At 37.1% G+C, this 21,469-nt stretch overlaps 1 protein-coding gene across 1 annotated transcript in view; it reads right to left on the bottom strand.

Annotated features, from left to right (window-relative positions):
* The window catches only part of SCAPER (S-phase cyclin A associated protein in the ER), a 607,935-nt gene that overhangs the window by 574,645 nt on the left and 11,821 nt on the right, over positions 1–21,469 (bottom strand). The window lies entirely within an intron of this gene.

Here is a 21,469-nt window from a genome sequence, read left to right on the forward strand (position 1 = left end):
GTGGGTTTGAACCGCCAGCCTTCTGGTTAGCAGTCAAGTGCCTTAGGCACTACGCTACCAGAACTCCCGACATTTAATATGGAAAGTACATAAAACACAAATGTATAGATAAATTACTGCAAAGTGAAGTTCCATGAAAATACCACCCATGACAAAAACTACAACCCCCTCTCAATTACTACCCCATTCTTTCTGCAAAGTTAACCACTATGTGACTTCCAATCACTTAATTTTATTCATTTTTGAACTTTATGTAAATAAACTCCTACAGTATATATTATTTTGTGGCTTCTTCTATAGATCTGTTTACTAAATTTATCCCTATTACAGAGTGAGTAAACCTGTAATTCATTCATTGTCACTTACGAACAGTATTCCACAATATATGAATATAATAGTATTTATTTATCTAACCTATTGATGATACGTATTTTGGTGATTTCCAACTTTTTGATATTATAAATTACGCTGTTGTGAATATTCATGTACATAACCTCTGAACATATATATCCACCTCTGTTGAGTATAAAACTAAGAGCAGAACTGCTGAGTCATAAAGTAAGTACACATTCAACTTTAATGCATAATACCAAATTGTTTTCAAAGTGGTTGCCACTCTCACCAGCAATTTTTATAACAGCTTTCCTTGCTTCAAGTTCTCACCTACATTTGGTATCATCCATTTGTAAGTGTGTGTTTTGTTTTGGTTATTAACCTAAGCCACTCTAGTAGGAAGGTAGTATGTATCAGCCTCATTTTTTTTTTCATGGCTCAATAACTGCAGAAATACACAAAATTTCGTCCATCTATTCATCAACTGATACACATTTAGGTTGTTTCCAGTGTTCAGCTTTTATGAATAATGCTGCTATGAACACTGATTCACAAGTTTTTATGTGAAAATATTTTCATTTTACATGGGTAGTATGTACCTAGGAGAAAAAGTGCTGTGTTATGGCAATTTTTTGCTTAACATTTTTTAGGAATCACCAAACTCTTTTCCATAGAGGATGCTCCATTTTATATTCCCACCAGCAATATATTGACACTATCCAAAACAGATTTATATAAAAGTAATCAAGATTATATGGTATTGATAAAAGAACAAATAGATAGAACTAAACAGAAAAAAATAGAAATAAGCCCATACAAATATAATCAAATAATCTCTGGCAAAGGAGCAAAGACAACTCAATGAAGAAAGCATAGTCTTGTCAACAAATGGAACAACTGGACATCCACAGGAAAAAAAAAAAAGGCAGACACAGATTCTCTCTATCTCAAAATAAAAAAAAAAAAAGAATTAAAAATGGATCCCAGATCTACATGTAAAATATGAAACTATACAAGCTTTTAGAAATGAATATAGGAAAAAATCTAGGTAACCTGGATTTGACCATAATTTTTTAGATACAACACTAAAAGCACCATCCATAAAAGGAAACATTGGTAAGACAGACTTCATTAAAATTAAAAACTTTTGCTCTGCAAAAAACACTGTTAAGGAAATGAAAAGATAATCCACAAACTATGAGAAAATATAAAATACATCTCTGATAAAGAACTTGTATCCAAATACACAAAGAATTCTTAAAATTCAGCAATAAGAAAACCACCCAATAGAAAAATGGGTGAAAGATATGAGCATTTCACCAAAGAAGATACAGGGCAAACAAACATATGAAAAGATGTTAAAAAACCTGTATCATTAAAAATAACAACCAAGTTGCCAAGTCAAGTCCAACTCACAGAAGCTTCATGTGTATGAGAGAACTGTGCTCCACAGGGTTTCTGATGGTTGATTTTTCAAAAGTAGATTTCTAGGTCTTTCTTCTAAGGCACTTCTGGAAGGACTCAGACCTTTCGATTAGGAGCTGAGCACATAAGCAGTTTGTACTATCACTTAAAAAACAATGGCATACCACTACCCACTTGTTGTTGTTATGTGCCGTCGAGTTGGACCCAACTCATAGCAACCCCTCCTAGGGTTTCTGTATAGGTATCATTACAGAAGTATATTGCCCAGCCTTCCTTCCAAGAGCGGCTAAAATCCAAAACTCTGACACCACAAAATGCTGACAAGGATGTAGAGCAACAGGAACTCTCATTCATTGCTGGTAGAAATGCAAAATAGTACAACCACTAGGGAAGACAGTATGGCAGTTTCTCATAAAGCAGTTAAGTCAAATGAGATGAAAATGTATGTGCACACAAATACTTGCACATGAATGTTTACAGCAGCTTTATTCATAAATGCCAAAAATCGGAAGCAATTTTATTGGTAAATGAAGAAACAAACTGTGGTGAATAATTAATGGATTATTATTCAGTGATAAAAAGAATGAGCTATCAAGCCACAAAAACACAAAGAGGAACCTTAAATTATATTGGTAAATGAAATAAGCCCATTTTTTTATACCAACTATATGGCATTCTGGAAAAGGCAAAACTATAGAGACAGTAAGAAGCTCAGTGGCTTCCAAGGGCTTGATAGAGGAGGGGAAAGAAGAAGGAAGCAATGACTAGGTGTAACACAGGGTATTATTAAAACTCAAAAAAAAGACCAAAGTCACTACCATCAAGCCGTTTCCAACTTGTAGTGAGCCACATTTGGGTTTCCAAGACTATAAAACTTTACTAAAGTAGATTGCCCCGTCTTCCTTCTGCAGAGCAGCTGGTGGATTTGAACCACTGACCTTCCAATTAGCAGTCAACCACTAGAGCTCCTTTGGGTATTATAAGAGCAGTTAAACTATTGTGTATAATAGATACTACTATTTTACATGACCTCTGTCAAAATCCATAGAACTGTACAACACAGTCACCCTTAATGCAAACTATGGACTTTAGTTAATAACAATGTATAGTGTCATTTCAGAGTTGCTGGGTGGCACAAATGGTTAAGCACTTGACTACTAGCCAAACAGCTGATGGTTCAAACTCATCCAGAGGTGCCTCAGAAGACAGGCCTGGCAATTTACTTCCAAAAGGTCACAGGTTTGAAATCCTATGGAGTTCCACCCTGCACACATGAGGTTGCCATGAATCAGAATCCACTGGATGGCAATTAACAACAACATCAGTTCATCAATTTTAACAAATGGACCACACTAATGCAACATGTTAATAATAGGGAAACTGGTACATGGGGTGGAAAACATGGGAACTCTGCAGTTTCTGTTCGATTTTCCTGTAAACCTAAAATGCTCTGAAAAATAAAGTCTATTATTATTTTTTAAGTACATATGTGGTTCATATTATATTGCCATTGGCCAGCACTGCCCTAGATTATCTATATTAGGAAAATCTAAAAAGATGGTATTTTAAAAGATAAATTTTGACGAGTAGAGACAAGATGGTGTCTGGCTAACATACTCTGCCCGATCCCTCTACAACAGAGACTTGGAAAAATAAAGTGGAACAGATATACAAATAATGATCCTGGAATTCTGAGCACCAAATGGGAATATAAAGAATTAGATTAAGCACTCACTAGACAGGCAAACTTAACGAGATTAGTGACGGAGGAGAGAGAAGAGGCTGGAACAGGCCAAAGAATAGACATTTTGAATAGAAGCATCAGACACAGATGAGGAGGAAAAAAAAAAAAAAAAAACCTTCATGGAATCCACACAGCGATAATGATACAGTGTAGACAGACTGAGAGGAAGTCAAGCTTGACCACCACCCCCTTTTCTTTTTCTTTTCCTCTGTATTTTTTATCTTTTTATTCTACCTTTATTCCTTTTCCTTGTCTTCTTCTCCTTGGTTTTTTATTTTCTTTCTGTTTTTCTTCTTGCCCCATCCAACAGGAAGACAAAATTAACTCTCCACTCGTCAGCTATATCTACTGCACTGACCACCTCACCTAACAAACACCATTATTGGCTCCTACACCACAGGATCAACAACAAACAGTGGACAACACCTCCTCATCCCAACTGCAGCTCTTCTGCACATCAAACAGAGACCCACACTCACATTCCCACCAGTCATTCGACCAATCTGGTGACAGCTGAAGAGTGCCCCAGTTTTGTTAAGTTAACAACCAAAGAACCACACTTGCCCCACTCATCTGGATATTTGACACAAAGCAAAACAAAAACCCAAGTGAAACAAACCAACGCACAATCAACATATAAAAACAACAACTTCAAAATGTCTCAGAGACAACAACAACTTCAAACAAAGAAACAGCACAAGATAGTAGAAGCAAATGACCAAAATAAAGAACTAGGAAATCTTCCCAAGGAAGAACAGGTAATAAAACTACCTGAGATGGCATTCAAAAGATGTGTATGTGTATATGTATATATGTATTTATGTGTGTGTGTGTGTGCATATGTGTATATATATAGATATGTTGTTGTTGTTGTGTGCCATCGAGTCAGACCCAACTCATAGCAACCCCTCCTTGGGTTTCTGAGGCGGTATCACTATGGAAGTAGATTGCCCTATCTTCCTTCCAAGGAAGGAAACTATATATATGGGAGCTCTGGTAGCGTAGTGCCTAAGGCACATGACTCCTAACCAGAAGACTGGCGGTTCAAATCCACCAGCCACTCCTCAGAAGGAAGATGGGTCAATCTACTTCCGTTAGTGATACCACCTCAGAAACCCACGTAGGGGTTGCTATGAGTTGCATCCACTTGATGGCACACAACAACAAATACACACACACACACACATATATACACACACATACACATAAACACACACATATATTTCACTGCCATCGAGTTGGATCTGACTCAAAGCAACCCCTCCTTGAGTTTCCAAGGAAGTATCACTAAGGAAGTAGATTGCCATACATATACACACACACACACACATATATACACACACACATACACACACATATAACCTTCCAAGAGCTCAAGGAAACCATAAACAGAAGCAAGGAATAAACAGACAATAAATACCCTTGAAAAATTCAGGAAAATCATACAAGAACAAAATGACAAATAGACAATTAGAAATCATACAGAAGCAGCAATTAGATATCCAGAATACAAACACTAAAATTACAGAGATAGATAACACATTGGAAGGACAAAAGAGTAGGCTCAAACTGACTGAAGAATGCATATCCCACCTATAACACAATTCCTTTGACACCAGCTTGTATGAGGAAAAATCAGAAAAGAGAATGAAGAGAAATTAAGAAAACGTAAGAGTTATATGGGATGATACAAAAAGAAATAATATACGCCTCATTGGAATTCCAGAACAAAAGGAGGCAAAAAAAAAAAAAAAAGAAAGAGAGAAAAAATTGTTGCCAACTTGCTAGCAGAACACATCCCCAGTATCATGAAAGGAGAAAAGATCCCCATCCAAGAAGCTCAATGAACCCCATACAGGACAGACTCCAAGAGACAGTCACCAAGACATACCATAATCAAACTTTTCAAAACCAAAGGCAAAGAAAGAATCTTGAAAGCAGCTCAGGAAAAAAAAAAAAAAAAAGTTACCTACAGAGGGCAACCAATAAGACTAAGTTCTGATTTCTCAGCAGAAACCAGGCAGGCAAGAAGGCAATGGAATGATATATGCAAAGTCTTAAAGGAAAAAAAATTGCCAATCAAGAATTGTGTATCCAGCAAAACTGTCCCTCAAATCTGATAATGAAATTAGGATATCCCGAGACAAAGAGAAATTAAGGGAATTTGTAAAAAAACATACCAACTTTACAAGAAATGCTAAAGGAAGTCCTTCCAACAAAAAACAACAGAACACAACCACTTATAACTAAGATATCTGACAACATCACCTAGAAACCAACCCAGGAAAATAATTCTCAAATCTAAAATAAGCTTACAAAACAAAAAACAGAGAATTGCAGGAGTACATCTGTAAACAACACCAACTCAAAGCAAATATAGGGAATAAATGGTGTAATTACAAAAGTTCCAAATAGAGGGAAGTACGGACGATGTCAATATAGAACAGATTGTTCTAAATTAAGGAAGATAAGAATTTAATATAAGGTAACCACAAAGAAAATTAATAAGCCTTCTAACAAAATTAAGAAGAAAAAAATCACAAGGATTTAGGAAACACAAAATCAACAATAATGAAAAGGGAAAGAAAACTTGGTAACAAAATAAATTCAGCACAGAAAAATATTCAGAACAAGGAAATCAGCAGCACTACAGACAAAACCACAAAAGAATGACAGCAGTAAATTCATACTTATCATTAATTATACTAAATGTGAATGGATTAAATGCATCAGTCAAGAGAAAGAAGAGTGGCAAATTGGACAAGAAAACAAGACTGATCAGTATGCTGCCTATAAGAAACTCACCTTAGACATAAATATAAAAACAAATTAAAAATCAAAGGCTGGAAAAAATATATCAAGCTAATGGCAACCAAAAAAAAAAAAAAAAGGGGAAAAAAAAAAAAAAAAACTCATTGCTGTCGAGTTGATTTGACTCACAGTGACCCCTCCTTGGATTTCTGAGACAGTATCTCTACAGAAGTAGATTGCCCAATCTTCCTTCCAAGGAGTGGCTGGTGGGTTTGAATGGCCAGCCTTCTGGTTAGCAGTCAAACGCCTTAGGCAGTGGCAATATTAATTTCTCATAAAATAAACTTCAAGGCCAAATCCAGTATGAGGGACAAACCAAAAAAAACAAATCCACTGCCAGAGTCAATTCTGACTCATAGCGACCCCCATTGGGTTTCCAAAGCAGTAAAGCTTTAAGGATGTACATTGTCTCATCCTTCTTCCACAAAACAGCTGGTGGGTTTGTATTGCCAACCTTCTGGTTACAGTCAGATGCCTTAGGCACTGTGCCAGCAGAGTATATGGGACAAGGAAGGACATTGCATGATGATAAAAATGTCAACTAACCAAGAGGACATAACCATAGTATCTACGCACCCAATGAAAAAGCTCCAAAATACATAAACCCAAAAATCATTGCCATTGAGTTGATTCTAACTCACAGCGACCTCCACTGGGTTTTTGAGGCAGTGAATCTTTATGGAAGTAGACTGCCATGACTTCCTTCCACAGAACAGCTGTTGGGTTTGAACCGCCAACCTTCTGGTTAGCAGTCAAATGCCTTAGGCAACAAGAGCAAACATTAACTGAACGCAAAGGAATCTCTTGGTATCTTGTAATAGTGCTTTACAGTTTTCTTTGTATAGGTCTTTTGCGTCTCTGGTTAGATTTATTCCCAAGAATGTCATCTTTTGGGTGGTTATTGTAAATGGTACTGCTTTCCTGAATTCCTTTTCAGAGTTCTCTTCATTAATGTAAAGGAATCCAACCGATTTTTGTATGTTGATCTTATTGTACCTTGCCACTTTTGCTGAAACTACCAATTAGTTCCAATAATTTTCTTACTAAGTCTTTTGGATTTTCTGTGTATAAGATCATATCACCTGCAAATAGAGAAAAGTTTATATATGAAAGGAAATTTTCTTTGTTGGTTACCAGGGATGGCACATGAGGGAAAACAGATGGATAGTTAAGAGACAGTTGTTGACATGGGCAGAGGGAAAGTCAATATAATAAAAGCATGTGACTAGCATAATATCACGAAGTGAAAGGAAGACACAGAGAGGGGCACAAGAAGTACAGGCAAAAAAGGCAATACTTAATAGCAAACACTAACCTACAGGTGGATACATAGGTAGACAGGTAAGATCAGGTCTGGATGAGCAAATGGGAATATACCCACAACCATACAGAGGTCTGGCAGATGATATACCTACATACATATTGGTATGTTCTATAAAACTATTTTCTTTGACATTTTATAACAGACTCATACAATATTTGTCCTTCTGTGACTGGCTTATTTTACTCAGTATGATGTCCTCCAAGTTCATCCACATTATGAGGTAATTCACTGTTTCTTCATTATGCTTTATTGTTGCATAGTAATCCACTCTATGTGCGTACCATAGTTTGGTAATCCATTCATCTGTTGATAGGTACTGTGTTAGTCCAGGTTCCCTAGACAAGCAAAACCGGTAAAACTTACATACAGAGAGAGAGAGAGAGAGAAAGAGAAATTTATCTTAGGAAAATGGCTCACACACTTATAGAAGCTGGCAAGTCCCAAGTTCTTGGATCAAACGTCAAGCTGGAGGCTTTTCCCAACTCACGCAGCTGCAGGGACTGAAGAACTCAAGGTTGGTAGGCAGTATACTGGCTGTTGACTCCAATGAATGATGAATCCAAGATCTAGAGGCTGAATGGTGGATTGATGCTCATGGACAGTTAGTTGTAGGCAGCACAACAGGATCCTGATCCACAGAAGAGTGTCTCTTTTCCCAGGATGTCCATAAATATATTGGAACCAGGCCACACCCCAAGAGAAAATCCCTGTCAATGGACTAGCTGCTCAAAACATACACATCCAGTCCCATCATGGGAATAACCCACATCATAATTGCTTAAACCACACAGATTTGTGGTCCAGCCAAGTTGACACACCCAACTATCATGGGTACTCAGGTTGTTTCCATCTCTTTGCTATTGTGAATAGTGGGGCAATGAACATGGCTGTGCATGTACCTACTTTTATCCCAGATCTCACCTCTTTAGGATATATTCCCAGGAATGGCATTGCTAAATCAAATAGTATTTCTACTTCTGATATTTTAAGGAATCACCATTATCATTTCCACAGTGCTTGTACTAATTTACAGTCCCACCAGCAATGTATGATAGCACCAATCTCTCCACGCTTTCACCAGCATTTGTTGTTTTCTGTCTTGCAGAACTTTGCTGTTATCACTGGAATGAGATGGTATCTCGTTGTCTTGATTTGCATTTCTCCAATGACTGATAGTGAGCATCTCTTCATGTCTTTGTTGGCTGTCTGAATACCTTCTTTGGAGAAGTATCTGTTCATATTTTTTGCCCATTTTTGAATTGGACTGATTGTCTTTTTGATGTTGAAGTGCCGAAGTTTTCTATAAATTTTACAGTTAAGTTCCTTATCGGATATGTTGCTGCCAACTATTTTTTCCCAATCTGTAGGTTCTCATTTCACTCTTTCAAAGAAGTCTTTTTATGCATATAAGAATTTAGTTTTTTTAAAAAAACAGGGACCAGGTTTGCTGGTCTGATAGAGCCTGGTGGAACCACTGAGACTATGGCTCCTAGCTGCCCTTGAGGTCTGGAATTGAACCCACACCTGTGGCTTCCAGCCAAACAAAAGACAGGCATATGAGTTGAACATGTACCTGAGGTAGATACACTCCTTGGAGAGAACAATCATGGGAGAAAGAAGGGCTGTTTATGCACAGGGAGACAGCTCAGGGGGCAGGAGGGCATGGAGGGATGGACACAGGAAAGAGGTAACTATCGGGAGGAAATGAGACGGGAGCTGTTGCATTATAGTAAATTGTAGTCAATGTCACAAGACAAAGTGTATGTGAACTGCTGTATGGTAAGTGAATTTGCTCTGTAAATGTTCACCCAAATCACAATTTAAAAAAAAAAGAATTTAATTTTTAGAAGGTCCCAGTCATCTAGCTTCTCTTCTGCTGTTTGTGCGTTCTGGGTTATGCACCATGGTCTATGTATGCCATAAATTAGGCCCTCTAAGTTTGCCCCTACTTTATCTTTCACAAACTTTATAGTTTTGGGTTTTACATTTAGGCAGGAATGTATAAACAAGAAGGACACAGGGAAAGGGACACAGGGAAGAAGTGGGAAGAAAGCTGTTACACTGCAGAGATTATGAACAGTGTCACAAAATAAAATGTGTATGAACTGGTAAATGTAAAATGAATCTGCTTTGTAAAATTTCACCCAAATCACAATAAAAAAAGTAAAAAAAAAGATTATTACAGTTCTATACCTACTATAAACTACTTTTACTTCCCCTAGATAGTCAAGTTACACAAGTAAACATTTTTCTGGTGTTCTTTGTTTTCAACCAAGATCCATCTGACATCAGCAACAATATGCTTTGTCCCATGTCCTCTTCTGAATCCAGCTTGAATTTCTGGAATTTTCCTGTCAATATGCTGCTGCAACTGTTTTTGAATTACCTTCAGCAAGATTTTACTTGTATGTAATATTAATGATATTGTTTGATAATTTCCACATTCTATGGGATCACCTTTCTTTGGAATGAGTACAAATAAGATCTCTTCCAGTCAGCTGGCCAAGTAGCTGTCGTCCAAATTTCTTGGCATAGATGAGTAAGTGCCTCCAACATAGCATCTATTTCTTGAAACTTCTCAGTGGGTATTCCACCAATTCCTGGACCCTTGTTTTTCACCAATTCCTTCCGTGTAGCTTCAACTTCCTCCTTCAATACCATCAATTCTTGATCATATGCCACCTCCTAAAAAGGAACTTCCAGAAATGCAAGCTGGATTCAAAAGAGGATGTGGGACAAGGGGTATCATTTCTGATGTCAGATGGATCTTGGCTGAAAGCAAATGCCAGAAAGATGTTTACTTGTGCTTTATTGACTGTACAAAAGTATTCGACTTATGCATCACAACAAATCATAGATAAGATTGAAAAGAATGGGAATTCCAGAACACTTAATTGTGCTCTTGAGAACCTGTACATAGACCAGGAAGCTGTTGTTCGAATAGAACAACGGGACACTCCATGGTTTAAAACTAGGAACAGAGTGTGTCGGGGTTGTATCCTTTCACCATACTTATTCAATCTGTATGTTGAGCAGTTAATCCAAGAAGCTGGACTATGTGAAGAATACAGCGTCAGAATTGGAGACAGACTCAATAACAACCTGAGACATGCAGATGACACAACCTTGCTTGCTGAAAGTGAAGATGACTTGAAGAACTTACTGATAAACATTAAGAACTATAGTCTGCAATATGGATTATACCTCAACATAAAGAAAACAAAAATCCTCACAACTGGATCAATAAACAGCAGCACGATAAATGGAGAAAAGATTGAAGCTGTCAAAGATTTCATATAACTTGGATTCACAATCAACACCAATGGAAACAGCAGTCAAGACATCAGATGTCCTACTGCAACTGGGAAAATCTGCTGCAAAAGATCTTTCAACTGCTGAGGAGCAAAGACTTCTCTTTGAAGACTAAGGTGCACCTAACTCAAGCCATGGTTTTTCAATAGCCTCATATGCATGTGAAAGCTGGACAAAGAACAAGGAAGACTGAAGAAGAGTTGATGCTTTTGAGTTGTGGTGTTGGTGAAGAATACTGAAAGTACCATGGACTGCCAGAAAAACTAACAAATCTGTCCAGGAAGAAGTGCAGCTGGAATGCTCCTTGGAAGCGAGAAGGGCCAGAACTTCGTCTCACCTACTTTGGTCACGTTGTCAGAAGGGACCATTCCCTCAAGAAGGCTAGCATGTTCGGTGAAGTGGAGGGTCAGCAAAAAAGGGAAAGCCCTTAAGGAGGTGGATTGACACAGTGGCCGCAACATTTGGCTCAGGCATAGCAAGCATTGCGAGGCTGGCACAGGACGGGGCAGTGTTTCGTTCTGTTGTATACAGGGTTGCTGTGAGTCGGAGCCAACTCGAAGGCACCTAACAACAACATACTCTGAAACTAACTGTACAAGTACAGGATTGGGAGAAAGTTGATTTTAACAACACAGCGCCCATATAAGAAAAGACTTACAAATTTTATTTGACACTAAATTCAGGTTGAGTAAATAGTATGCTGAGCCAACTGAAAAAAAAATAAGTATGACCTTACACTGCATCAATATGAGCATAAGAGTATCTACAAAGAAGATGTGTTTTTGATTTCTATAGCCCTAATGACCAATAATTTAAGCATCTTTTTATGTGCTTATTGTGCATTTGTATACCTTCTTTAGAAAAATGTCTGTTGAAGAGTTTTGCCCTTTTTTTTAACTGAATTATCTTTTTACTATTGAATTGTAGGTGTTTTTATATAGTTTATATATTAAACCCTTATCAAATATATGATTTTCCCTAATATTTTCTCCTATTCTGTAGGTTATCTCTTTACTTTGTTTATAAAGTCCTTTGATGTACATAAGTTTTTCATTTTGATGAAGTCTAATTTATCTATTTTGTTGCTCATGAGTTTGGTGTCACATTTAAAATTCCCCTGCCAAATCCAAGACCATGAATTTTTACCCCTATTTTCTTCTATAAGTTTTATGGTTTTCATTCTTACAGTTAAGTTTATTGATCCATTTTTACTTAATTTGTATATGTCATGTAAGGTAAGTGTCAATTCATCCTGTTGCATATGAATATCCAATTGTCTCAACACTATTTGTTGAAAAGGCTATTTTTCCCCCACTGAAAGGTCTTGATACCCTTTTCAAAAAGGCCATGATGTTATGGGTTTATATCTGGATTCTCAATTCTATGCCATCTGTCTGTATATTTATTCTTAGGGGGAAAAAAAAAAAAAACACTGCCATCAAGTCAGGTCTGACTCATAGCGACTCCTCCTTGGGTTTCTGAGGTGATATCACTATGGAAGTAGACTGCCCAACCTTCCTTCTGGGGAGTGGCTGGTAGGTTTGAACTGCTAGCCTTCTGGTTAGCAGTCAGAAGCCTTAGGCACTATGCCACCAGAGCTCCCACCCTTATGATAGTACCACACTATCTGATAGTTTTAGCTTTGTAATAAGTTTTGGAATTGAGATGTGTGAACCCTCCAATTTGTTCTCTTCCCCGCCCCCACCAAGATTGTTTGGCTATTCAGGGCCCCTTGCATTTCTCTATGAATTTAAGGATCAGATTTTCCATTTCTGCAAAAAAGGCATAGAGGTTGCATTTGAGTAGTAATATTAACAATATAAAGACTTCTAATCTATGAACATGAGATGTCTTTCCATTTATTTAGATCTCCTTTATTTATTTTCAGCAATGTAAGTTTTCAGTGTAAGCCATTTCATCTTAAAGATGAGAATACTGAAGTTTAGTGACAAGCTCATGATGGCAGTGAACCCAAGCCTATCAACACCTGGCCCACTGCCCTTTTTGCTAAGTCACATCCCCAAGACTGCTAGTACTAGCAGTCATTTGTTAAAATGAAAATAAATAAATTTTAAAACTATGAACAAATCTACTTTCCAAGGTATATTTTCCTGTAGTATCTTTCATAACATTTTTAATATTTCTCAATATTTTAAATATTTACATCTCAGTTGAAATGATCTGAAATGAAAATTCAAAAAATAATGCTTAGTCTCTTTTAAATACTCTATCTTTAGTTCTACTAATATATATATGAAATTACCATCAGTGTAAAAAATTACATGTTGAGGAAATAAATATTAACATTTTACCAACATTTCTTATGCAGTTGACACAAAGTTAAAAATATCAGCAGCTACTCTGCATGATTTAAACCCAGTTTTCAATACCATGATGGGTTACTTGCCTTCTGTTGTCAAATGCCACATTTCTACCAACACTAAGCTTCCAAATAAATTTAAAATCGACCAAATTTGACAGAGAATCATTTTCAAATCAGCTTAACTAGGATGAATACATCACCTATACCCACAGTAGACATTCATCATAATTACCATTATTATACTCTGATTTACTTCTTTAGATAATCCAAAATTACATTACTCTCACACTACATTCTACACATCTGGCAAAAATTATTTTCTTGGCACTAATTAGTTATGTATCCAAATAGCAATGAAAATTTTGAGTAAGAAAAGAGTATAAAATAGCAAGTCACTGAGATCCACTCCATTGCTCAGAAAGGGGAAACTGACCTCAAGTGTAACTACTGGCACATCTGCCAAAGTTGTAATTTAATGCATGTTGTTGTTGTTGTTGTTATGTGCCCTCAAGTCGGCCCCGACTCATAGCGACCCCTCCTTGGGTTTCCGAGGCAGTATCACTACGGAAGTAGGATTGCCCAACCTTCCTTCCGAGGAGTGGCTGGTGGGTTTGAACCGCCAGCCTTTTGGTTAGCAGTCAAGTGCTTTTAGCCACTATGCTACCAGAGCTCCCATTGAATCAATAGAAGGCAGAATTAGGAAGATTGAAGGCAAATACCTGAATACTTCTTTGGAAACCAATCCATCAGAAAAAAGATCAAAACAAAATGAAGAAAGCCTAAGGTTCATGTGGGATACCATCAAAAGGAATGTTGTTGTTGTTGTTGTTGTTATTTGCCATCAAGTCGGCCCCATTTAATGCATAAGACAAAGGATTTAAAAGTTTATTCACTAGGAAAAAGTCACTCACACCAGTTTCACCTTACAAGAAAGGCTACTTTCCAATATTCCCAGAAAATTACCATCAGAAAACGCCAACCAGCTATAAAAATTGTTTGTCTTATAAATACATTGCCAAATTTTAGTTGACTTTACAGTATCACTGTCAAAGACCTCAAAAACATGGTTTCACTTGTGTTTTAAAAGTTATAGACATACTTTGGAAATCAGACTGAAGTAGTAATAAATATATGCCAAATTATTCAAAAGTGAAATATACAGTACCAACTTTAGTTACAAAAGTTATAGTCTACTTTAAAAGACTCTTCTGAACAAAGAAGTATTGTTTATTTCCTTTCAAAGATAACCCTTAGTGCCAAATCACTGGTAATAAAAGTCTTCTGAAATCAGGAAAAGAACAAATTTAAAAATTTAGTTGGCTTCCTTCTCTCAATACCACTAATATAATTCAAATTCTTTAATTAAATTCATTCAACTTAAATCACTTACATTAGGGCAGAGAAAGATTTAATTCAGAATAATTTATTTCGGAAGTTTTCTACTAATTTCCCTCTGTGCTGGGGAAAAGAAAATTCTAAAGGGTAAGAATATAAGCAGCTGTATTTCTGATACTAGTTGGTACAGAGAGAGTACATTTGATGGCTTAAACAACCTATTTTAAGGAATGTTTAGCTCCACGTTATCAGAAATGATCAGCGTGCTACCATGCAGCTGTAATCTGAGTCATGTTTTATGAACAAGGGAATACAAACAAGACAAGCAGCTGTAGCAGCCTCATAGTCACTGATGCACATCTTTCTCCCTAAAGCTATGAAGGCCATTTTGTCAAGCAGGATGAAACAGAACAAAAGTGGCTCTGAAAGTAATGTTATAGGCATTCAGATAACTACATATAGATGTACAGCTAAAATTACCAATTAGTTTACCAATTGGCTGCAACGGATTCGATTGGTTTGTAATTAATTCTAGTTACTGGCGCACAGAGCAGGATGGTTGGCGCCATCCCTTTGTCCTCCTGACACACAATACTTAGTGCACAGGCTCTTGGGCCCAGGCCATTAATACAACCCTCCAAGTCAGCTACAGCAGTGAGTACAGTGGTATACCCCTGTGGTGTTGAAGGGGTGGAAACTTGCATCACACATGAACTTAGTGACAAAAAGGACCCTTTATTAAAGAGCTTTACCTCAGTAGAAACAGGTTGTAAAAGCATAATCTTTTAAGAACAACTTATCTAATTTTTTAAGCTACTACTAGAATAAATAGTTCAAAAAGGAAATCATCTGACAGCAAAATGGCAAGTAAACTGTTTTCAAAACTGTCTAGTTAATAATGTTCCCCATCATCTTCAATCCTCAATCACTCATTTCTTTCAAATGTCTCCCCTTGTTTTCAATAAAAGCTACCTGGAAAAGGGATACAGAATATATTCACCAACTAAAACCATAAAAATGAAAACCTGCTAATGGAAAACATTTATCTATGATTTAATCTTTTATCAGCATCTTTGTGGGCAAGTAAAATCTGCAGTTGCCTGGGTAGTGATATAAATATTTTACTGCAATGGTTAATCTCGTCCATACTCTAATTTTTTTTTTTTTATCTCAACTCATTTGCAAAGGCTTGACTAGATGCTTTTCTAGTACTTCCCATTCAGAGAAAAATCAGAAGACCTATCGCAACTAAGAATAAGTAAACAAAGACATTAAAAATAAATCTTTACAAGACTCAAAATCAACATGCCGCATTCAAATTCCCTACCTCCTCTGGTCAACAATTCAAGGCATTTATTTTGCCTGGACTATTCTCCCAATAACAAATTATATGCTTATACTCAGAGTTAAGAGTTCTCAGCCCTTATCCAGATCAATTTATTCATTTATGAACACAAAACTTGAGTAAGATTTATTGACTTTTTTGCCGAAGTCACACAACTAGCTTAGAGGAAGCACTGGAATGCACTCCTATTATATCCCCTACTCTCTCTTCAAGGGACAGCACAACCACAACATACATAAACTCTTCTAAAATCCTACAGCCAAAAGTCATCTCTCCTTTAATAAACAACCAAACATTATCAAGTGTAATTACAAATGTTAACAAAAACTCACAGGTATTATATAAAGGAAAGTCTTTTCTCCCTCAAAGCATACACATTTGTAACAATGAATCTTACTTTCTAAGTTGTTGCTGACAAAAAAAACAACAAGATATTTTCCTTAAAATCGTTACTTTCATTGAGGCACCATGCATGGAAGACCAAAACTTATGCCAAAGACATAAAATGACTGCCCTTTCTTCTCAGCAGTCAAATTCAAATTGCTTTACTAATCCAGAGTACTGATCTAGGCACCAAGAAGTTCTACGTTCTGTGTTGCAGTCGTTATCTGATAAATTTCTATCATCTTTCAAATTAACAGTAAGATTAAAAATATTTTAAAACAGAATCTTTCAATGAAAAGTGTAAATAACCCAAGAAAATACCCAGAGAAAGAACAGTATGGATGCTCCCTCCTAAAAATCATTAAATCATTAAAAAATAAAAACTTAAAAAAAAAAACACTGATGCTTAAATCAACATGAAATGTCTGGTTTAAAGCATTCGTGAATCACACCCAGAACAGTGCATGTTGTAATATATACTCAATAAATATTTGCCGAATAAAAGATAAATGCACCGGAGTTCTAGTTCTTAGCTCTGTTGACTGCATTTAGCTTTTCAATTTCCTCATTCTTTTTTGTGACAAAGGCCCTTCTACTGGAACAGGAGACTAAACCTTAGCTTTGGATGGGTATCTAGGATAAACCAAACCAAACTCACTGCTGTCAAGTCGATTTGACTCATAGCAACCCCTCCTTGGGTTTCCGAGGCAGTATCTCTACAGAAGTAGACTACCCAGTCTTCCTTCCAAGGGGTGACTGGTGGGTTTGAACCTCCAGCCTTCTGGTTAACAGTCAAATGCCTTAGGCACTACTCTAACAGAGCGCCTTCTCAAGAAGTTTAAATTTCCCAGACTGTATCATCCTCCTCCATGATGGTCATCTATGTTAAGACACAGACAGAGGTTAAACTATCTGTGGTTTATCTTTTTCAGATCATACTTATCTTTCAGAATTTACTGAACATTATGAACCCTCTATCCAAAATAATATACATAAACAAAATAATTCTGCAGTATCTTCAGATGGTTCACAATGAACCAGAACACACATTGGTGCACGAACTCCAGAATAAGAATTTCACCTCTACAGGAGGAGTGACAAACATCTTATTTAGATTTTTCCTTTAGTCCTGAAATCTATTTTTTCCCATATTTGCTTCTCAGAAGCCTCTTAGTCAGTCCCTCAAATACATATCTCATGAAAAGGACAAAACAGCTACCCTATAGAAACAGATGTCATGACATCTGGTATGTCTATGCCAAAAACCCCTATATCTTAGAAAACCCAGATAACAACAGTATATACAAATGCAGAGATTGTACAAAATTGAAATGACAGTTTCCTCAGAGTCAGAATTATTTAATCCTAAAATGAAGATATCACAGTATTTAAGACAAAAGTATACAAATTACTTACATTTATCTGGACTTATCCAAAACTCAGGTCTAAGAATGAAATGGGTAGAAAAGCCTACCCAGACAACCTCCCAAAATACAATTATGCCACACTGAATTTGACAAAAAGAAATAAAGTGGTGCTGAATTTCACTCTCCAATTACTATTCTTGTCCCAAATTAACATGAACAAACAACCACTTCCCAACATGCACCCATTTTCCTACCTTCATCTGAAAGCTACAGCTAACCTATGGTTGCTACTGAGATCAAGCACAACAAAGTCTCAGGATAGAAATTATTTCATCCTGTTGCATTACCCAAGGTTCCAAATGAGCAACCCTAATTTTTTAAAATTAATTAATCAATTGATTGATTTTTTAATTAATTAATTATTTACTTATTATATTTATTATCTATCTAATTATCTATTTATTTATAAATAAACCTTCCCCAATTGGAATCCTAAAACCCTTCAAATGCTTGGCATTGCTAAAATCCAGGTTTGGATGCTGATGGCTGGGATTTCCCGCACTCCTCTATAAATCCAAACGCTGTAAAATTTTGCTAATGAAAATTCAAAAATTGTTGCAGCAGTATATGGACAGGGAACTTCCAGAAATTAAAGCCAGTTCAGAAGAGAAAGTGGAACGAGGGATATCACTGCTGAAACACAGATCTTGGCTGAAAGCAGAGAATACTAGAAAGATGTTTACCTGTATTTTACTGACTTTGCAAAAGCATTTGATTTTGTGCACCACACAAATTATGGGTAACAATGCAAAGAATAGGGACTCCAGAACACTTAATTGTGCTCATATAGAACCTATACATAAACCAAGAGTCAGTCATTCAAATAGAGCAAGGGTATACTGCATGGTTTAAAATCAGAAAAGATTTATGTCAGGGCTGTATCCTTTCACCATATTTATTCAAATTGTATGCTGAGGAAATATCTGAGAAGCTTGACTATATGAAGAATAACATGGCATCAAGATTGGAGAATGTCTCATTAACCTGCGATATATAGGTAATACAATACTGCTTGCTGAAAGTCAAGAAGACTTGACTTGAAGTACTTACTGATAAAATCAAAGACTATAGCCTTCTGTATGGATTACACCTAAACATAAAGAAAACAAAAATCCTCACAACTGGACTAATAAGCAACATGATGATAAATGGAGAAAATACTGAAGTTGACATTTTACCTGGATCCACAATCAATGCCCAGGGAAGCAGCAGTAAGAAATCAAACGATATATTGCTTTGGGTAAGTCTACTGCAAAAGATCTCTTTAAGGCGTTAAAAACAAAGACGTCACTTGGAGGACTAAGGTGCACCTGACTCAAGCCATGGTATTTTCAACTTCCTCATCCACATGCAAAAGCTGGACAATAAGGAAAACCAAAGAATAATTCATGCCTTCGAATTATGGTATTGGAGAAGAATATCGAATACAGCATGGACTGTCAGAAGAACGAACAAATCTGTCTTGGAGGAAGTACAGCCAGAATGCTCCTCAGAAGCAACGATGGGGAGACTTTGTCTCATGTACTTTGGGCATGTTATCAAGAGGCACCAGTCCTGGAAAAGGACATCATATTTGGTAAAGTAGAGAGTCTGCAAAAAAGAGGAAGACCCTCAACAACACAGACTGACACAGTGGCTGCAACAATGGATCAAACACAGCAACGATTCAGAGGATGGTGCAGGGCTAGGCAGTGTTTCATTCTGTTGTATATGGGGTCATCATGAGTTGGAACTGACTCAATGGCACCTAACAACAGCAACAACATAATCAGTTTAGCACTGATTACAACAAGTCTAGTAAAGTCAACTAAGACCATAGAGTAGAAAGTTTTAAAAGCCAAAATGATGAGTCTATTCTGGATTCAGAAGGCTATGGAGATGGAACTAATAAAAGCTTTACATCAGGGGAGTATTTTAGAATACTGTATTTTAGAAAGATTAATGTCATTGGTAAGACTCTAAAAAGTTAGAGGGAGACATACTTAAAGACAAAAAACCAAACCAAACTCACTGCCATCGAGTCGATTCTGACTCACTGCGACCCCCTTTGGGTTTCCAAGGTGGTAAATGCCAATTCTTCCTTCCACGGAGCAGCTGATGGATTTGAACTGCCAACCTTCTGGTTAGCAGTCAAATGCCTTAGGCACTACACCACCAGTGCTCCTTACATACTTAAAAGGAAAATAAAATAGTTCACCAAAACTATAAAAGGCAATGATATTGACCTTCGGAAGAAGGAAGGGGTCTGTGGATAAAACTAACAAACAAATAATGTAAAGGATGACTAGTGTAACCTAGCAGATCTCATTTACACCCACTGAGAGAGATAACAATCAGGATTAGCACCAAAGCTGATTCCTATGAGGTAGAGGTTAGACATACCTTCACTCCCCAACTTTTTCTTTTCACCTCTTCTGATACCAGCTGTTCTCCTCATAGCACTCTCTACTTCTCTTCTGGGTTTGATCATTTATTGCAGTGGCCACATAGATTATACAGACCAAACTCACAATCATGTAGTATACTAGGGAAGGAACAGGCTACAACTCAGGATTAGGATCAACTGGGAAGTAAGAGGACAGTGTTAAACAAAATAAAGTTCATCAGTAAGGACAGCTTCCAATCAAGACAGCTCCCAGCATCTTGGGATATCCACAAACACATAGCTCTTCTCTTGGCCATGTCCACCACTAGGGCTTCTCTTAGCCTCTTCCCTGCGTAGGCAAGTGTTACAAGTCTTTAGCTCTGCTGACAAATGCCTGAAGGCACCCTATTCTACCAGTAGCCTGAAGAGTTCAGCTCTCCCTCACTCCATGGACAAGCAAGCCCACTCCACTTGCTTCATGCCAGTTTTCTGGTTCCCACAACTCATGCTGCTACTGCTCATGCTGTTGCACTGTCTTGCACTGTCTTTCAATGTCTCTACAGTCTTCAGGAGTACAGCTTTCTCTCTTGGTCTAGGGGGTTCTCAGCACAAGAACCCTGGGTCCATATGACACACTCTGCTCCAGGCTCTTTTGATGGTAGTGAGGTCCCCATGAACCTCTGTGCAAGTGGCCCTCACGTAACCCTACTTCTTGTCAGTTTCAAGTATGGTTCCCCCCACTAGAATCATGAACTGACAAATCCTCTTGATAGGCTAGAGTTAGTTAATTTGCATAGCAATCAACCAATTCCCACAAAGTCACTGAATCCTATTGGGTGGTTTTACTCACCTTATTTGCATAGGAGAGTAACCAATTTCCTTTGAAAGACTGTGGCCTGACTTACCATTCTGACAGAATTATAAGCCCAAAGCCAGAAAGGCCATATATAAAGAGAAACCCATTGTACCACAGATAGGAACTTTGTAGCTGCCAAAGAAAAGAACACAAGTAACTGGAAGAATGGTTGTTTCATTAACAGAAACAAAGAAATTAGAAAAAGTTAGTTTAAAAGTAAACTTATGATCTACAAAAATGGAAGAATATCCCACAGTCATGGATAGGAAGATTGAACATTGTGAAAATGTCAATTCTACCCAAAGTAATCTATACATTCAATGCAGTCCCAATCCACATCCCATCAACATTCTTTAGGGATATGGAAAAACCTATCACTAACTTTATATGGAAGGTAAAGAGACCTCGGATAAGCAAAGTACTACTGAAGAAGAAGAACAAAGTACGAGGTCTCACACTGCCGGATCTCAAAACCTACTATACAG

This window comes from Orycteropus afer, unplaced genomic scaffold, assembly GCF_000298275.1.
Source record: "Orycteropus afer afer isolate SDZICR_OR568_19922 unplaced genomic scaffold, OryAfe1.0 scaffold00233, whole genome shotgun sequence".
Taxonomy (NCBI): domain Eukaryota; kingdom Metazoa; phylum Chordata; class Mammalia; order Tubulidentata; family Orycteropodidae; genus Orycteropus; species Orycteropus afer.